The 21,123-nt window shown below is 32.8% G+C and overlaps 1 protein-coding gene and 1 long non-coding RNA gene across 2 annotated transcripts in view; one reads left to right on the forward strand and one right to left on the reverse strand.

Moving 5' to 3' along the window:
* LOC126888385 (uncharacterized) overlaps nucleotides 1-1,167 on the forward strand; it is a 30,684-nt gene extending 29,517 nt beyond the window's left edge. Inside the window, exon 2 of the long non-coding RNA XR_007699533.1 lies at nucleotides 890-1,167. This is a non-coding gene — a long non-coding RNA (uncharacterized LOC126888385). The remainder of the gene's footprint in view (nucleotides 1-889) is intronic.
* Nucleotides 1-21,123, reverse strand: part of LOC114342542 (ras-related and estrogen-regulated growth inhibitor) — a 603,448-nt gene that overhangs the window by 447,922 nt on the left and 134,403 nt on the right. The window lies entirely within an intron of this gene.

The following is a 21,123-nucleotide window of genomic DNA, read 5'->3' on the forward strand; positions in this document are numbered from 1 at the left end:
TTCTTCAGTTTACATTTGTGCTATGTATACATTTCGAAGTATTAATTATTACTTCATCATCACAGGCTTTTGGCTTTTATTACGTCATATGTTTAGTAAAATTTCTAGAGTTAAAATCACAAGGTTAACAATTTTTGTTTACTAAAATTAATCGATGATGACTTATCCCAAACCAGCAGAGGCGCAACCTATAAAAATTATAAAACTAGCTGACCAATTGTGTCACAAATAATATTTAAACAATTACCATAAAATATTTAAATTTTAGACAAAATAACATTGGAATGGTTATCAATATTCATCCTGTTTGCCCCTTTGGATTTATATGACAAGTAATATGGTAAACTTACCTTTCCGTCAAATCCAAAAATTGTTGCTTTTTGTTGTTACATGTTTCGATGGATGCCGATCATCGTCAGACACAGTATATAACACTCATTAAAGTTAAAATTAAAAACACAAACATTGAAAACATTTAAAAAACGGACGATTAAAATATTTATAATGTAAATGTAGGCCTACAATGATTAACGTACCGTACCGCGGTAAGACTGGCAGACGACTCAAGCGGCAAGACTGGGAGTCGTCTGCCAGTCTTGCCGCGGTACGGTTCGTTAATCATTATTGTAGGCCTACATTATAAATATTTTAATCGTCCGTTTTTTAAATGTTTTCAATGTTTGTGTTTTTAATTTTAACTTTAATGAGTGTTATATACTGTGTCTGACGATGATGGGCATCCACCGAAACATGTAACAACAAAAAGCAACAATTTTTGGATTTGATGGAAAGGTAAGTTTACCATATTACTTGGAATGGTTATACTGTACTTTTAACTGCATTGCAATATCATAACTACAATGTTTCTTAAAAAGGGTTTCTATTTTAGCAACAGCAGAGAGATCATTTTCTACGCTGAGGCGATTGAAAAGCTGGATGAGGACCAGAATGACCGAAGACCGCCTGACCGGACTGGCTCTCATGAATGTTCACAGGGATATAGAAGTGGACATCAATAAAATTATCGATCGGTATTCCAGCAAGAAGAATAGAAAACTGGATTTTGTAATTTAAGGGAAAACAACGTAGTTTTTGTTAAGCCAAAGTATTCTTGTTTTGTTTTATAATTTACTTCTAATGTCAGTAATTAAATCATACTAAACATAATGTTAGTTAATCATTTTGCAACCTTCTTTTATACAGTATATTAATGCCTTGTGTCTTATAAAAACGTAATCCTGATATTTGAAAAATATTTTTAAATAATGAAACATAAAAAAAGTGTTTTTTGCTTGTTACATTTTTTAATAGTTCAAATGGAATGACTATAAGCCACTCTTAAAGTATTTAAGTAGGATGAGTTTCCAGTCTAAATGTACCACAGGACTACAGTGTCTACTACCAGTCACTACACGTATCATACTAAATCATTTCTATCTGCTAGAGTAGAGAGTTGAAAATAGCTGAGTTTATTTGTCAATTTCAAGGTTATTTTTTTGTAAACGCAGTGTGAACAGAGTAAAAAAATGTGTTTTAAAACGTCAATTTTCAAAACTCAAAAAAGGGTATTCCATACCCCTCAAACCCCCCGGTATTGGGCCCATGTTGACAAGGTTACGCCCCCCCCCTCAAGAAATCTCTGGATCCGCCCCTGTGTTACAGGAAATATGGTAGACAACGTTAGAACAATCCCTAATGTCACTCTTGTCCTTAACCTTTTAAAATATAGATCTTGAAGTTAAAGATGTTTTAAAGGCTATTTTCAAGTTAGGGATGTCTTTAAACAGTCTAGCCAGTCTGGGTGTTATGCCTTTAACGTATTTTAAAGAAGTATATAAACAATTGGCATTTTGTTCTCCGCTTGTAACAGTAATTTGCAACTCATCATTATGGCGTATTATGTCAGGGGTCAAACTGAATAATATCTTGGTGACTAGGTGTTTTGGATAAGAGTTGTCGATAAAAAGGTTAGACAGGATTCTCAGGTTCTTCTGATGGCAAGAAGGATCACTGATAGCTATGATTCTAGCCTTCATTTGCTTAATCAAATTGATTTTTATTGAGTGTCGATGATATGACCAATAGTTAAGAAAACGTCCAGAACTATGAGGTTTTCTATACCAGTCAATTCTCAGGGAGTTGTTATGGGTTCTAATGAACCGGGTATCAAGAAAGGGGACTGAGCATAGATCATCCTCATGTTCAATTGTGAACTGTAATAGAGGGTCATAACTATTGAATACTTGCAAAATTTCAGCTGATCTATTGCTAGGAATAGCGAGGATTAAGTCATCCACATACTTTTTAACAAAAGGAATATAGAAGGACAATTCTGGGATCACCATATCCAGTAGATGATCCATCACATAACAGGCCAGAATGGGAGAGATAGTACCTCCCATAGGAGTCCCTTGTGTTTGTCTAAACACAGTATTATTAAATGTGAAGTAGGTGTTGTTAAAAAGAAAGGAGATGAGTTTTTTGAAAGATTCCAAGCCAATATTGCAATGAGAACTAATAAAATTCCAATTGTTTTCAACAGCTATTAAGGCTGCATCTAGATGTACATTAGTGAACAAAGAGACTACATCCAGACTGATACAGTCGAACCCGCTTATTGGAATAGCCTTCGTGACAAGCAAAATTATTCGTATAACCGGAATATTCTAATAAGCGATCATCGGTGGCTAGTTGAAACGTTTCGGGACCTCAACTTTCTATTCCTTAAACCGGGATATTCCTATAACCGGTATTCTAATAAGCGGGTTCGACTGTAATAACATAGCCTTCAGGTAACTGATAGTTGTTAAAGCTGTTAAAGACATCAAAAGAACTTTTTACGTCATATTCATTAGAGACATATGCATTGGTCAAAATCTCAGTCAAAAAAGATGCTAATAAATTAGTAGGTGAACCAATGCATGCAACAATGGGACGCACCGAAAGCTGTGGTCTATGAATCTTAGGTAAAGCGTAAAATTTGGGTATGACACCCTTATACCCTGTTAATTTTTTCTTTGTATCATCATCTATTTGTCCCGAACTGCATAATTCCTTGATGAGGTTATTGCATTTAGTTTGAACAGTATTAGTTGGATATCTCTCATATATATTATCAGAATTTAGCAATTCGAGACATAAATCTAAGTATCTCTGCTTCTCCAGAACTACAGTTACATTACATTTGTCAGAAGGCATGACAATAATGTTAGTGTTTTCACTAAGAAACTTACGAGTTTTATGTAACATAGCTCTGTAGAAGTTAAAGCCACTCTTACTGTTATTCTTATGTAAATAATCAGTAATGATGTACGTAGATTTATATATATATATATATATATATATATATATATATATATTTATTTTTAGCATCTTATGACGTCCCCCCATGTTAAACCGTAGTCTCTCGTGGCTTCCAGGTCTTCGTGAACTCCGATATACGGTTGCCACGAGGACTTTCCCTAAAATGTATCGCAAATGAAAGGTACCACTTCCTACAATGCTTACACAAAATATTGGCCGGACGTCCTCAGTCACGTTATCTGTATAATAATATACACATTACTTAGAGCAATTGCCGTCAGGCGCGCCATGTTCGCTTGCTGTATATCTAAAATCACTTTAACGGTTTTGATGGCATCCAAATATATATTTATTCAGTTTGCGGTTGTAGTGGTCTCCGTATATTTGAGTTTATGTCCTCATGGCTTCCACTGCGCTGTTGTCACCTCAAATGTTGGAATTTAGACTTCGGATATTTTTATAATTGATTATTGTAGTATGTTGAAAAAAATATTGTTGTGATATATTAATGATATTTTTTTGTATAATTAACAATGTATTTTTTTTCACTGCAAAAATAAAAAATTAAAAAGTATGTTCATTAAAATTGATGAATTTATCATAACCAGTTGCCGAATCTGCTGGTCTAATTGCTCAATTGTAACATATTATAGAAGTGTTAAAATTGAATTCTTAATTTTTTATTACAAAACTTTTACCTCGACAGCGTAGGGTACAAGAGGACGGCTTAAGTAAAGTAAGTACAAAATTTTTAATAATATAATTTGTTCAACTAATAGGTGCAAAGGTGTCTGGAAAATAATAAAAATGTTTAAAACATTGCTTACTTATTTCATACACTCAATGTATTTTTTTATGTAAGGATATAGAAAATAATATTTTGAAAAATATTTAAAATATAGTAGTAAGTCTTAAATTTCACATTACATAAAGTAGTTAAGTCTGCTAGTCTACAAAATTAAAAACAAATAGAATACATACTTAAAAAAAAATTAAAGCACTCATGCCATACCAAACGAACTACATTCTTACATATTTTAAAAAGAAAAATCTTTAATTTTGCCCAACCCGACTAAACTATCGGCAGGTAAAAAGTCTGCAGTATGCGGGGGCCCTACTGTTGAAATAGATTAGAAAATTAAAATAAACTTATCTACCATTATGAAATTCTAATTTGACACAAAAAACTGTATCCTGGATTAAGAACAAGTGTGTAGAATACTCTCGTGAATTAAGAAGCGTTTCTACTGTAGGGTGACCATATCATAAATTTGAAAAAAACGGGACACATCGAAGCAGCCGTAGCGCACCTATAATTTTTCTCTGGGGGGAAGGGGGTTGGCTTGGGCGTCGAAATTTTTTTCTATATTTTGTGAAAGACAAGTTACATTTTCCTGCTATTATTTATATATTTTTCATATGCCCTGGGGGAAAGGGGGTTTAACTCCCAAACCCCCCCCCCCGGGTGCGCTACTGCCAAGAAGGGTTTGGAGCGATAATACACAAACAGGGATTGAAACACCGTCTTTTAGCTAATTTGGAACCTATAAATCCTTTTCAATTTTAAATGTGTAATTTACGTACGATCAAGACTGCGAAACGCAGAAAACTAAAAAACTACGCTAGAATGACGTGGATAAACAACCAATCCGTCAAAACAAAACAGGGAAGAATAAAAAATAGCGAGAAACACAGCAAACTCAACAAATAAAAAGAAGAAAAATGACGGGTTTCGCTGGAGGACATTAAAAAAGACAGAAAACCATCAAATATAACAATTTTACAAAAAAGTCAGATAAAAAAATACGTCCAGCATTAAAACAAGAGTACTAAAAAACAAAAAAAAAAAAAAGAGAAGCCCTGTTTGAAGACAAACAGATCAGCAGAATATGAGAAGAATATTACGAAAAAATGCTATTCGGTATGAAGGAAACAGATGAAGAAGAACAAGATAACAACGAAGTAGAAATTTTCACAGAAGAAAACGTACAAAAACAAATATTAAAAACATAGAAAACGGAAAAGCAGCAGAAGAAAATGAAATAACAGTGGAAAAAAATACAGAGGAAGAGAATTACATAAGGAAATAAACCAGCTAATACAACAAAAAATATGAACAAAACAGACTACCAGCCGATTGGAACGCAGATATTATAGTAGGTACCTATATACAGTAAAACCCCGCAAATCCTAACTAATTGGGGGGACAGCCTGTTCGGATTCCGAAAAGGTCGGATTATCCGAAAGTTAGCCTAACTAATAATTGAAAGTTTACTTTGTCGTTGATTTTGAGTCGCTGTGCCTGTCTCTCTCCCTCTTCCACCCATCTCAGATTGATGTCACTGATGCAGAGCCAGTGTCATCATTTGTGCTTAGTCGTTAACTCCATGGCTTGATTTCTAATTTGAATAAGCTCCATTTTTCCCCGTTCCCCTATACAAGATGGATCAGAAAACTAAGAAGAAAGTGTAATTACAGAATGGATTGAAGCTGACGACAAAGGGAGCGAAGAATTTACGGATGAATACATTGTAGACTTGGTTCAACCTCAAGGCAACCCTAATGACTAATGAAGATGAAGAAAGCGAGGAAGAAGTTTCCCTGTCATATTGAGTGTCACACGCAGATGCCACTAAAGCTCTGGGTGTGGCTCTACGTTACGTGGAGCATAACTCTGCTGCATTACCAGTAGATGTAATGTTTATGTGTAAATAGAATTAGAATTAAACAATGGTTTCGAATTCACCTGTATAAGTTGCAAGTTGGGAGGGTCAGGTAGTAAAAAAGTTACGAATTGGCCGGTGTACATTTTGATTTGAAAAAGTTTGTCATTAAGAGTTACGAGTTGGCGCGTGTCCATTGGAAGAAGGAGAATGTCACGGTTAAAGAATTTAAGGGACTGGTTTAGATGCAGTTCTATAGAACTCTTTAGAGCAGAGGTGGATAGATTAAAGATAGTGATGATGATATCCAACCTCCGATTAGGAGACAGCACTTGAAGAAGAAGAAGATATTAGATTTTACTGATTATGCCGCCCCCTTGTGATGCCGCCTGATGCGGCTGCCTCACCGCATCATAAAACGGCATGGCCCTGAAAATTACAGTCTTTTCGTTTAAGTCGCTACAGGTAAAAATAAGTAATTAAATATCTTATATCAGATAGAGTATTCATTTTTAGTAGATGAACAAAGGTTTAAAAAGGCAGTTTCTGAATTTTGGTACGATTATTTGTTGCTTCGGAAGTTGCAAAAATAAACTTTTGCAAAAATAAACTTAAGACTGATATTACATGAAAAATTGGGTCAAATAGTCCATGTTCAGTCCAGATATAACAAAAAATTTCAAGGTGATTCGTCAATTAGTTTACATTTTATTCAATTTGTTTAATAAAAAATACTTTTCTTTGCAATGATAAAGCATGCTTTTCTTCATAAAATAATAATGATACAGCAATTTTGTGGAAACTACATGAAAGAAGAATACTTATGTTTTCAAAGTTTTTAAAAAAATAATAAAAACTCATTTTTATCATTCCGAAAATATTTTAGTAAAGTAGAGTCATTTTTGGCTTATAAACAATTTGAATAACTTTGTTAGTATTGACTGCAAACTAAATTAATCGACTAAGGGATGGAAAAAACCTACCGGTTATAACCTAAACCCAGTTTTTTTAATTCGAAACAACCGGTTTTACCGGTTGTTTTTTGTCCCGGTTATAACCGGTTTTTTTCTTTTTAAAGTAATAACCATTGAAAAACCGAATAAGTTGCCTGTGGAAAAAAATTAATTTAGAGAAAAATGAAGAAATTTCTATATATTTTCGATCTTAATCATATAATATTATAAATAATAAATGCGAAGTAATTAACCCAAACAACCATAATTCAACTTTTATTTACTAATAGAGAACTGGACGAAAGTGTCACATCAGCTTTTATGAAACAATTTTGAGAATAGTTATTTAGATTAATAAATATTTCAAAGACTGGTGAAATGGTGCATGTGATTATAATATTTACATAAAAGTATGTGATCTGCTTGAAATCGATATTCCAACCATCATCAGCTAAAAAATTGTTTATACTTGAGTACTTGAGACTTGAGACTCTTGTATAATGTGAATACCGAAATACGATTAGGAATCTCCATTATGTAATTTTTAAACAATAAATAATTCTTACGAAATAAATGGTAGGTATTATACAAACGTATTAAAAAATATTACCTACTGAAATTTTTTGATGGCAATAGAGAAGTAAATACTGAATTGGTTTATCGAATTTATTTTGTAAAATACCTATAAGTCATTTGGACATTTTTTAAAACTTGATAGATCCAAGGGACATTTTGATAGATCGATAGGATCATCACTTTTGGGAATATCCCAATTATTGACAACGCAATATACGCCGACGCCGTCTACAACGAGCGACGAATCAGAGATTGGGGTACTCTGGCCCATTTTTAGGGTAACTTGAAAGCGCCTGGGAAAATTTTTATAGGTTGAATTGGTTGGGGAATTTTTCGGGAGGAAAATTGAGCAAACTAAAGTGCAATATAAATGTAACATTATAACTTATTGAGTATTTGCTTTTGATTAAAAAAAACCGAAAACCTGTTTTTGGAACAACCGATTTTTTGACCGGTTATAACCGCCAGGTTAAACCGTAAGTTAAAAAAACCGGTATAACCAAAAACCGGTTTTTTGTTCAACAAGCGCCATCCCTAGACTTTAGGATTTAAAAAGCTGGTACTTTTACATTATTATTATATTATCGGTTTATAACGTTCTTCGTCTTCCGATACCCGTTCGCCATTCCTCTCTGTCCGTACATTGATCTACTTGCAGACCTCTTTCATCCATGGCTTTGTTTATTCCTGCCTGCCAACTTTTCCTCGGTCTACCTCATCTTCTTCTATCTTGCAGTTTCCATTTTTGCCCTTGTTTTGGGATTCTGTCTTCATGCATTCTTTATACGTGACCAAACCATCGTAGTTGTATTTCGTTGGTTTCGTCATTTATTGTATGTGTGACCTTCATTATTTCTCGTATCCGTTCATTGGTGACATGTTCTCTTCTTGATCTTCCTGCAGCCCTTCTCCAGAAATCCATTTCGGTGACCTCTTAACATTCGTTTTGATTTTTCCTTCATATGCCATACTTCGCAGCTGTATGTTATAATGCTTTTCACTACGGCGTTATAGATCTTTTTCTTGTTTTGGTTGTTTACCTGCTTGTCCCAGAGTACTGAGTTTAGGAGCCTAATTGCTTTCCTGCCCTGAGTGTTTCGTTCTTTAACGGCTCCGTCTAGTGTTCCATCATTCGTGATTTTCATATTCATACCCAGGTATTTATATTCGTTACATTTACTGATTGTTTCTCCTCCTTCTATAGTCGAGGAAATGAAGCATTTTGACTCGCAATTTTTTCGTCCAGCATGGATTTACCTGAAATTTTACAGAAGGTAGGGCGTAGGGAATAGGCCAAGGATCATTTTCTATATCATGCCGCTGTACGCTAAAAGCTTGGGGTGGTTGCCACCCCATCTCGGGGACGGGAAATTTTTATTGCATTTTAACCATGTAAATCGATGTAAAAAGTAATTCTAAGAAAGAAATGTTTTTTACATTTTCTTCGTAAAACGTATATTTTTCGAGTTATTCGCGCTTGAAATTAACAGTTTTTCGACGAAAAAATCGACTTTTTTAGAGGGTTTTTTGAGAATACCTCGAAAAATATGCATTTTATGAAAAAATACTGTAGATATGAAAAATTTATCTTTTAGTAACACAAATTACCCCTGTAGTTGTCACATTGTTTTCGATGTGTACTTTTACATAAATGTTAAAAAAAACTTTTACCTTGATTAATTACGGTCAAAGTTAGGCACTTTTTTTTATTTAATTCACAGCTAGTTTCTTTATAAAAATTAAGAAACCTAACTAGCGCTATTTTAAAGTTCAAGGTATGTATATAGTTTATGTGTAAAAGTTTGAGTAAACTTGAACAGAGTTGTTAATATATCTTTAAAAATGACGTCCTAACGAAATCGACTCGTGGTCTGTGGAGCGGAATTATTAAAATCCGTGCACTCAAACAATGAAATTAACTTTTCAAAGATATGTTGCGCTTAATATCTCCGGAGTTTGTTGATGGACTTTGATCATTATTTTTTTAATTTATATATACCTGTAGTTTTGTAGAGTATGTTATGTACACATATACCCACCTAACAATACAAAATGTTATGTATACATATACAAGTATATTATGTATACATATATAATTTCATAAAAATCGTTCAAGCGGTATCGGAGGATTATGGCAACTAACATTACGACAGGAGAATTTTATAGGTGTAAATAAATAGATAACTATTAAAAAATAGGGGTTGGTGGTAGAAAGGTGAAAATTAAGGGTTGTATATATTTTTAATGGTACATAATATAAAATGAAGGTAGACAATTTTCTCCAAAACAATAAAAAAGTGGCAGGGGGCAACCCCCCTTATAACGTATGGGTGTAAATAATAGATTACCACCTATTTTCAGTCCTACAGAATATACGTGTAAAATTTCATAAAAATCGGTCAAGCCGTTTCGGAGGAGTATGATAACTAACACTGTTACAGGAGAATTTTATGTACATAGAAGTAACTGTGAATTAAATAAGTAATAAAAGTGGCTAACTTTGCTCGTAATTAACCTAGGCGAAAAGTTTTTTTTTTGAAAATTCGTGTAAAAATATCAGCTTTTCAAATCCCAACGCAGATTTAGTCAATATGTTAATATGGTTATTAAAATTGTTTAGAAGCCAAAAATGATTCTACTTTCGTAAAATGTTTTCAGAATGCTAAAAATGACTTCTTATTGATTTTTTAAATAAGTTAAAAATATAAGTATTCTTCTTTCCTGTGGTTTCCACAGAATTGCTGTATTATTATAATTTTCTGAACAATAACATTGCAAAAAAAGCTCTTTGTGATAAACAATTCGAATAAAATTTAAACTAATTGACAAATCGTCTTCAAATTTATTGTGCATTATGGAATGTTTGACTCAACATTTCATGCAATATCAAAGTCTTAATTTCATTTTTATAACAATTTTTTATAAGTTATAACAATTTTTTTATTTTCGAAATTTAGTTTTATTTTGCAATTTCCGAAGTAACAAATAATCGGATCAAAATTGAAAAAAATTTAAACCTTTGCTTATCTACTAAAAGGTGAATAATCTAAATAAGATATCTAATTACCTTATTTTTACCTGTAGCGATTTAAACGAAAAACTGTCATATTTGACCCTTATTTGTTAATTACTAAAATTCTCGTCCGAACTGTGACGGGCATTGTTGTATTTATAATGTAATAGGTATAACTCCAAAAAACCCATTTGCAACCTGGCTGGTCAAGTGTCCCGACAAAAACCTTATTTTTCTGGACTATTGCAACTAAGAGAAGAAAGAAAGAAACTTAAAAAAAAAATGTTACAAAAAGAAGCAACCGAAGAAGGAAAAAGCAGTAGAAAGGAAATACAAAGAAAAAATATAGCGGTTAAAAAGCAAGCCAGGAAAGACAAAAGATACTATGTATATGATATGGTAAAAATGTCAGAAAAAGCTGCGCAAGAAAACGACCTGAAGATACAGTACAATATCATCCGAAATTTGACAGGGAAAACACTAAACAGTAATAAACAAATCAAAGATAAACAAGGAAATATAATTAAATCAGAACATAAAATAATACAAAGATGAAAACAACACTGCGAGGAAATATACTCCAAACACCAGATATAGACGAAGGTAACTTAATACAGGAAATAAACATTAGAACAATTGAAATTACGAAAGAAGAAATACAAAACACACTGAATCAACTAAAAAAATGGCAAAGCCGCTGAAAGCGACAACCTACCGATAAATTTAATAAAGGCGGGCGCAAACAAATTAGTAGAAATGTTACACAAACTCAAGATATGGGCCGACCAGGAGCTCCCACAGAAATGGAACGAGGGTGTAACCATTAAGACACCAAAAAAGGGCGATTTAAAAATGCGAGAATTGGCGAGCAATAACACTGCTAAGTGCCACATTCAAAATAATGTCAAATATCATATTGAATAGACTGAAGCCAGAAATAGACAAGAAACTAAGACTAAGAAGCAACCAAGAAGGCTTTCGCGCAAAACGCTCCACTATCGACCACATTTGTACTCTATCAGCACCTCTGTATCTTGTACCTGTACCGCTGTCTCTCCTGTACTCTATAATTATCTTGGAACAAGCTAGTGAATGGCAAAAAAATATAAACATAATGTTTACTTTGACTTTGACTTTGAAAAGGCATTCGATAGTATAAACAGAGAACAAATGTGGCAGATTCTAAAACTATATGGACTACCGATAAAATACATCAACTTAATCAGACTATTTGACAAGAAATATACAGCCAGACTAGAACATGCGGGAAAAATGGTAGTAGATGTAGTTATACAAAGCGGAGTTAAGCAAGGATGTGTGCTATCCCCGACATTATTTCTAATAATAACGGACTGGATCATGCAGAAAGTAAGCAATAATAAAACAGGTATTAGATTGAAATTGCATGACTAGTTGGAGGATTTGTATTTCCCAGATGACATTTTTCCCCTAACCGAACATAGCAGCCATAAGCAAAAGAAGCTTGCAAAATACTCCAGGGTAATGGGCCTGAAGATAAAGACAAAAAAAAACAAAACTTAAAAAACAGCAACCAAGAAACTAAAATTAAAATACAAGGAAGACAAATACAGGAGGTAGATAACTTTACATATTATCTGGGATCAACCATGGAAAAAAAGGCGCTAGTAGATCAGATGTAGAAAAAAGGATAGTAAAGGCACAATATGCACTCATTATATATTCATAATGCATTAAGGAAATCTTGAACACACGCGATATATCAGAATTAACCAAAATCAAAATATTTACAGGAAGAGACAGGAAGAAACAACTAGCAAAAAATTAAAAACCTTTATAAATAAATCGTTGAGGAAAATCCTAGAAATATACTGGCCAGATAAAATAAAAAACATAGATCTACGGAGAAGAACAAAACAAGAGAAAATAACAGTCACGATTAAAAATAGGAAATTGAAATGAATTACACGGACTCTGAGGAAGGATCGAAATAATATAACCAAACAAGCACTCGAATACCAACCAGACGAAAGAAGAAGAAGAGGAAGACCTGATAATAGCTGGAGAAGAACGGTAATAAGAGATCATGAAAGAATTGGCCTGAGATGGAGAGAAGTCAAACAGAGAGCGAGAAACAGAGAGCAATGGAAAATACTTGTATAGCAAATTTCGAAAGAATAAAACAGATAAGGATGCGCTGGGAAGGGATTACAGGAAGAGAGAGAGAGAGAGAGAGAGAGAGAGAGAGAGAGAGAGAGAGAAACAGTACCGATTATTATCAAAATAAAATTTAATAATATACCTAACCTAATTTATCGAAAGGCTCATCAAACAATTATTAACTTTAAAAAATAAAAATTTGTCAAGGGTATATAGTGGTATTGTTAAGTATATTACAATATAACTTATTCCATCGAAATCTTCCGAAATCCATAATCTACTTCCATCGAAATAAAATAGAAAATCTAAAAGTTTAGAAAATACATCATTCATAACTACACCCAAGTTTTTCTAACCTGATTTAAGAGTATAAAAAAACGAAAACAAACAATTTACAGCAAATCCTTATCGTACATCCGAGCAAAACCACCTAATTGGCAAAAGTTATAAATAGAATTTGTCTGGGTTCTACAACTAAATTTGCACTTAAACACGACCAAGGTTAAATATTTTACTTGATATTATAAGTACGTTGTTGCCAGTATAACGGATGCCAAAGCGAGCGCTAACTGTATGAAATTATTCTTGTTAATATACACGCTGTATATTGATCGGAAGTCACGAAGAGTCAAAACTATACAGAAGCCACGAGGGACGCAAATACAATATATATATATATATATATATATATATATATATATATATATCTTGATGTGATCTTGATTATTGATATGAGATAATATTCTTATATGTTACTTAATTTAATCAATGTATTAATACTAATCCAATTAATTAACCAGATCACATATCAATATGTTTTCAATCTCAGGGCGAATTATAAATTAATTACTTACTTCCGTGGCTTCTAAATATTTCTTAATGGTTCCTAATCGGGATAGAAAAGAAAAGAGTAAAAAAAAATACACATATGGGTTACAATTATAATCAAAATATTTTTATTTTATTTAAAAGGCAACCAATGCTTAATATTTGCTATTTCTTATTATTCTTAAACATAACATTTACAAATGGGAATCTTATTTCCTTTTGGTTTTCAATTGAAAGTTTTTATTAACATTTAACTATTAGGAGTTATTAGGAACAACTCTATTTAAGTTTGATGAAGCTTTTCTGATATTATTGATTATGTTATTCAATTTTTTATGTGGAATTTAACACGAAAAACCCATACATTCATGTCCAAACAAATGAGACTGACCTTTTCCTAGTGAACTGAAAATGTCCTCACACAAAACCCTTTCCTGCTATCCTTGGCTGCGATCAAACCTCGTCCTGGCTTCCAGTGATGTTCTCCTTTGAAAAACTAGCTCGAATAGCTCTCGTTCCTGCTTTTGTCGTGATGCTGTGTTCTACCTTTTTCGAAACTGCTATCAGCTACCGGGACACTCTGGGCTCAAGGAGGTTCTTTTACTCTCGACCTGGCCTACTTCTCGTTCCACGATAGATACTCCACACTCACGGAACTACACCGGCTTTCTCACTCCTCGAACACTACCGTCTACTACTCGACTTCACTTCTCGACAGCTCAAAACATTCTGATCTCACTTTGTCATTCATTCCCCTACTTTCTAAATATCCCTTCCAAATTCACAAATCAATCTTCCACCACCAACTCTCATTCGTAATATTCCTCAAAAACCAATTTTTAATCTTTCTAAATATGCTTAATGGATTTCAAAAGAAAATATTTAATTCCCATTCTAAAATACTTTCTAACTATTTACAAATTTTAATGACCTATTCTCTCTTTCAAATGAGTCTTATTTAGCATAGGCTAATGATCGAAACCTTCCGCGAAAAACGATAATGAACTATCATCTATTTCACTGAGTTTTATTTAGCATAGGCTAATGATCGACCTTCCGAGAAGAACGATAATGGTACGCGTCATTCACTTTGTTTATCTAAGCACATTGTTCTGAGTTTCGTACGCTTATTCTAATCACTTCTTAAAATTACATATAACAATTTGTTGTATACAGGTTGTTTTAAATTTATATGCCCGTGGTTGAGAAAATTGAAAATATTTTATATTAAATTGAATTCTGTTTATAATTATCAAAATTTAATTTTCATATCAAATAGAAATATAACAATATATATATATATATATATGAAAGGAAACGGCAATTGCATTTTATTTCACTTCGACCACCACCGATATTCTACACGACGTGTTTCGAGCTCATGTCAAGCTCTCGTCAGGGACATCTAGGTGGATGGTCGAGGTGTAAGAAAATGCTTTTGGCCTTTCTGGTAAAAATAAAATAACCAGACTTCAGTACACTTGGTACGACATCTATATTAATTAAACGAAAAGATTTCTCTGGTATACAGAAGAAATCTTTTCCGTAGCGGACGCGAAAATGTAAATTTCAAAGTCTTCATAAAAGACGATGAACGACAAAACACACCTCTTTGTGTCACAGATTTGTCTACAAAGCCACGTTATTCGCTACACATTCGTCAATAACGGAGAAGAACCGTGATATGAAAGGAAACGGCAATTGCATTTTATTTCACTTCGACCACCACCGATATTCTACACGACGTGTTTCGAGCTCATGTCAAGCTCTCGTCAGGAACATCTAGGTGGATGGTCGAGGTGTAAGAAAATGCTTTTGGTCTTTAATCTTTTCGTTTAATTAATATAGATGTCGTGCCAAGTGTACTGAAGTCTGGTTATTTTATTATTACCAGAAAGGCCAAAAGCATTTTCTTACACCTCGACCATCCACCTAGATGTTCCTGACGAGAGCTTGACATGAGCTCGAAACACGTCGTGTAGAATATCGGTGGTGGTCGAAGTGAAATAAAATGCAATTGCCGTTTCCTTTCATATCACGGTTCTTCTCCGTTATTGACGAATGTGTAGCGAATAACGTGGCTTTGTAGACAAATCTGTGACACAAAGAGGTGTCTTTTGTCGTTCATCGTCTTTTATGAAGACTTTGAAATTTACATTTTCGCGTCCGCTACGGAAAAGATTTCTTCTGTATACCAGAGAAATTTTTTCGTTTAATTAATATAGATGTCGTACCAAGTGTACTGAAGTCTGGTTATTTTATTATTACCAGAAAGGCCAAAAGCATTTTCTTACACCTCGACCATCCACCTAGATGTTCCTGACGAGAGCTTGACATGAGCTCGAAACACGTCGTGTAGAATATCGGTAGTGGTCGAAGTGAAATAAAATGCAATTGCCGTTTCCTTTCATATCACGGTTCTTCTCCGTTATTGACGAATGTGTAGCGAATAACGTGGCTTTGTAGACAAATCTGTGACACAAAGAGGTGTCTTTTGTCGTTCATCGTCTTTTATGAAGACTTTGAAATTTACATTTTCGCGTCCGCTACGGAAAAGATTTCTTCTGTATACCAGAGAAATCTTTTCGTTTAATTAATATATATATATATATATATATATATATATATATATATATATATATATATATATATATATATATATCATAAAGGAGTACGACCGTCAATTCCAATATAACAAAGGAGCACTCGTAAGTGTAGGGTTTTATCGGTCAAGTGGGTGAAAAAAGAGACAAAGAATTCAGCTACTTCATCTATTTATTGAAGACGTTTCGTCTACTGCTCAGTAGACATCATCAGTTCATCTACAAAAAGAGTGTTATAAGAAACAACATCCAAAAGAGAGGTAAAAAAGCACTAGCGTTACCTTAAAAAGACATGTAGCAAAAGATAAGATGTACATAGTAAAAAAAACCTTATCCATGAACCAATGTAATGTATAAGTATGTAACATTTAAGTGTATAGTTAATATTTAAAAACTTTAGTACAGCCAAAGACAAGACCATGTGGTAACAGTCACATATAAAAAACAAGTGGAAAAAAGCTGGCTTGCTTTTTTTCAAAGTCAAGAATGAACCAAGAAAAAACCAGATTCACACTTCCAAAAATTTAGTAGTGTTTAAGCATACTTCATTTTAACCTTAGGCAACATCATTAAATGAATATAGTGCTAATATGCAACTTCGAAAATTTAAAGTTGAATAGTTACCAGCAGGTCATCCTAGCCCAACGGACACACAAAAGAAAATGGAGTTTGAATTATCAGGTGTAAACTGACATCTCGCCAAGAGGCAGGCAACCTTTAAAAAATTTTATACAAAGAGTGACTGACAACTGCAGCGCAGCGCGGTAAAATTTAAATTGATGTATTTAAAACAGTTATAAAAGTGTTTAAAAAGTGAAAGTAATATCAAGAAGTAATCAAGGGATGTACCTTATACCTCGTAGACAAGAATCACAGTTTATTTTAAACAAGTGAGGGCACTTCACACAATTATATGGAAAAGTGCCTACGTTAGTACTGGTCATCCAGTTACTAACGAATATATAAGATAGTACAATAGTATAACTCCCATATATCGCATAAGGTATAAAATTTTTTAAAGGTTGCCTGCCTCTTGGCGAGATGTCAGTTTACACCTGATAATTCAAACTCCATTTTCTTTTGTGTGTCCGTTGGGCTAGGATGACCTGCTGGTAACTATTCAACTTTAAATTTTCGAAGTTGCATATTAGCACTATATTCATTTAATGATGTTGCCTAAGGTTAAAATGAAGTATGCTTAAACACTACTAAATTTTTGGAAGTGTGAATCTGGTTTTTTCTTGGTTCATTCTTGACTTTGAAAAAAAGCAAGCCAGCTTTTTTCCACTTGTTTTTTATATGTGACTGTTACCACATGGTCTTGTCTTTGGCTGTACTAAAGTTTTTAAATATTAACTATACACTTAAATGTTACATACTTATACATTACATTGGTTCATGGATAAGGTTTTTTTTACTATGTACATCTTATCTTTTGCTACATGTCTTTTTAAGGTAACGCTAGTGCTTTTTTACCTCTCTTTTGGATGTTGTTTCTTATAACACTCTTTTTGTAGATGAACTGATGATGTCTACTGAGCAGTAGACGAAACGTCTTCAATAAATAGATGAAGTAGCTGAATTCTTTGTCTCTTTTTTCACCCACTTGACCGATAAAACCCTACACTTACGAGTGCTCCTTTGTTATATATATATATATATATATATATATATATATATATATATATATATATATATATATATATATATATATATATATATTATATATATATATATATATATATATATATATATATATATATATATATATATATATAAATATTATTGTGTTTTCAATGTATCAATCAAAGGCAAAATGAAAATTAAATTAAATTTTTTTTTAAATAACGCGGGCACATAAATTTGATACACCCTGTATATTGAGTTGTAAATATTTCTTAGAATGTAGTTTGGATGTAAGTGGATTTCTCTTTTAATGAGCTTTCCGATGAACCATTAAAGACTTTTGTGAATAATTAAAGTGAAAATAACGATGTATTTAGATTTAAAATGGAAAAAGATTGTTTAGTTTAGAGGTAATTATCAATTTCTAGAAAAGGGGTTTTATGGAGAAAGTTTGGAATTTTAGTATTTTTGTTTCAACACGGGTAAATATTGTATAGTTCTCAGAAAGTAATTAGGATGATCGGAATAATTTTGAGGGTGACTCTTTTGTTTGAATGGAAAAGCCGATGTCTTTGATTCTTGGCAATGTGGAAGGGGAAAAATGGATTGGATGATTGAGACAGTTTGAAAGAGAAGTCATTATGTTTTTGGCATCGCTAAGGAGCGGTTCGACGTGTTTAGTGGATAGATAGTTAGCAGATACCAGTGGCTGTTTTGATAGTGGAGAATAGTGTTGAAAAGTGGAACGAGAGACAGATCAAATTGAGACGAAATACCTCTTTGATTCTGTATTATTGTGAGAAGGAGAGCAGAGAATTTTTGGAGTTTTGTTTGAATCGAGTACGTGTCAAAAGAGACCCGGCTTGTTGGAGAATTAGTGCTGCTATGCTGATAGTTTGGAAGCTGGACAACGGAGAGGGGCTTTGATGAGTATCCTTTAACATAGTCAACGAGGGAGAGCTGTTTTGGGTCACGAGAAGACATCAGAGTGAGTGAAGCAAAAGGTCAGTCAATTTATGTGAAAGAGATTTTTATGTTCGGAAACTAAATTTTTTGAGTAAAAAGCATATGAATTAAAATTCCAATATTTCAAAAAGTAAATAGTAAATATAGGTAATCTTGCGAATACATAAATTTGTTTTGTTTAGTTTGTTTTACCAAAGTCATCGGGAACAAACCGATAAATGGTTTTTTTTTAACTATAATTAATTTAAGCGGTAAAAAGTTCATTCGGACATCTGTGTCCACAGGTTTTTAGATTCGATAGATTTCAGAGTATTGATTTTGATAAATAAAAGACAATTCTGTATTTTTATTTTAATATTTTGCTTTATTTCTTTTCCCTATTTTATCCCGATTAGGATCAACGAAGAGATACTGAACCCACGAGAGAAGATAAGTATAACGTGAGATAATTTGGATTTTTTTCATAGTATAAAAAGGCACCCTGAGATATTTTATTCAATTTTTATGTATGATTTGCGACAATTAAATAATAAATCAAATAAATAATAAACAATATAAAATTAATAAGAAGCAGATCATAACAATATATATATATATATATATATATATATATATATATATATATATATATATATATATATATATATATAGTTTGAGTTAGATTCTTGAACCTTAATATATTTTATTAATTTGGTTTCTTGGGTTTAGGTTCACAACAGAAAAAAAGGTGACTATGATGTTGTCATATTTATTCGACGTTTCGGCTGGATATCCATGCCTTTTTCAAGAATTATGATTACATGACTAAAAAAACAATTCATCAACGATACATACTAAAATTTAATAAAAGATTTTGACTTACCCTACATGCAAAGTTGGTAGTGAAACAGAAATACATAAATAGATAAATAGACGTCACGAAATAAAACAATGGTGAAACATAGGAATACACCCACTAGTCATTACGTTTAAAATATAATGTGTCAAAATTAGTGTGATGTTTTATCGATGTTTGAAACATAAATTAAATAATTAATTGATTTCGCATCATAGGCGTGCTGAATTTTTTTTGGTATAGTTCAAATTAAGTTAAAATAAATTTGGTTTAAATTTTGGACGTCCTTCTTGTCATTTATAGCATTGTTGTTCTTTTTTATTTCTATACACTCCAGGAGCTCCCTCTTTTTTTTGTTATGTTCGGTTTTTAAAATTTTGGTGTTGTCAAAATCAAATTTATGTTTCTTCTCGTTTTCGTGTTTTGTGAGGGCCGTTGAGTTATTTTTGTCGTATTTGTGCGAACGTATTCTTGAGTTGAGTAGCTGGCTGGTTTGTCCAATGTATACCCCATCGCAATCTCTGCAAGGAATTTCATATACCACGTGCGATTTTTTTAATTGAGGGGTTTTTGTTTTTAGTTGTGTGAAATTCCTTTTCAGTAGATTGTACCCTTTATGAGCAACTGTGATGTTGTGTTTAGATAGGAGATTTGCAAGCTGTTCTGATAACCCCTTTATATAAGGAAGAGACGTGTAATTCTTCTTTACCTTGTTAGTTTTATTGTTATTCTGGTTATTGTAGAATGTATGTAGTCGCGACTTAAAAGTGTTTTCTATGAGTTGATGGGGATAAGAATTAAGTGTCAGTGCTGTTTTTGCCTTTTTTATGGCCTGAGGTCTGTTGATAGGGTCGGACAATCTGATGGCTCTATCGGCGAGGCCGATAACTACTGATTTCTTTTGGGACAGGGGATGATGAGAGTTGAAATTCAAATATCTCGACGACCAGGTTTTTTTGGTGTACCATGAAGTGGATATGATGCCATTTTCTCTATGTAAAGTCAGGTCCAGAAAATTGATTTGACAATTTTTTTCCATTTCCAATGTAAACTTTAGTTTTGGGTGGAAGTTATTAAAATCGTTTAACAAAATATCCATTTTATCCTCTGGTGCTGCAGTCAAACAGTCATCTATATAACGGTAGAAAAAAGGTATATCGAAATCTATTTGATGTAGGACAATTTCTTCTAGGTGCTCTAAAACTAGTTGAGCGATAGCACTAGATATGCTAGCACCCATAGCACATCCATCTGTTTGCTGGAAGAATTTGTCTTTATATATAAAGTATGTTGAGTTTAATGTTGTCTCAACTGCTAAAAGAAATTCGTCTAGAGGAATGTCCGTAAATATTTTAATTTCATTCCATTTTTGTTTAATAATATCTTTCGCTATAGCTATTGGAATGTTGGTGTATAAAGATACGACATCGAGCGAAACTAATTTATACCCTTGAGCTAAATGTATATTTTTAAGTTTTGATTTCAAGTCATCAGCGTCTTTTAAATAGTGTGGATTTTTATTAATTACATTAGAAATAACGTTCTTCAAATATTTTGAGAGGTTTTCAAAAGGAGACTGAATACATGAGACAATAGGGCGCAGAGGCATACCTTCTTT

Source organism: Diabrotica virgifera, chromosome 7, assembly GCF_917563875.1.
Source record: "Diabrotica virgifera virgifera chromosome 7, PGI_DIABVI_V3a".
NCBI classification, from domain to species: Eukaryota; Metazoa; Arthropoda; class Insecta; order Coleoptera; family Chrysomelidae; genus Diabrotica; species Diabrotica virgifera.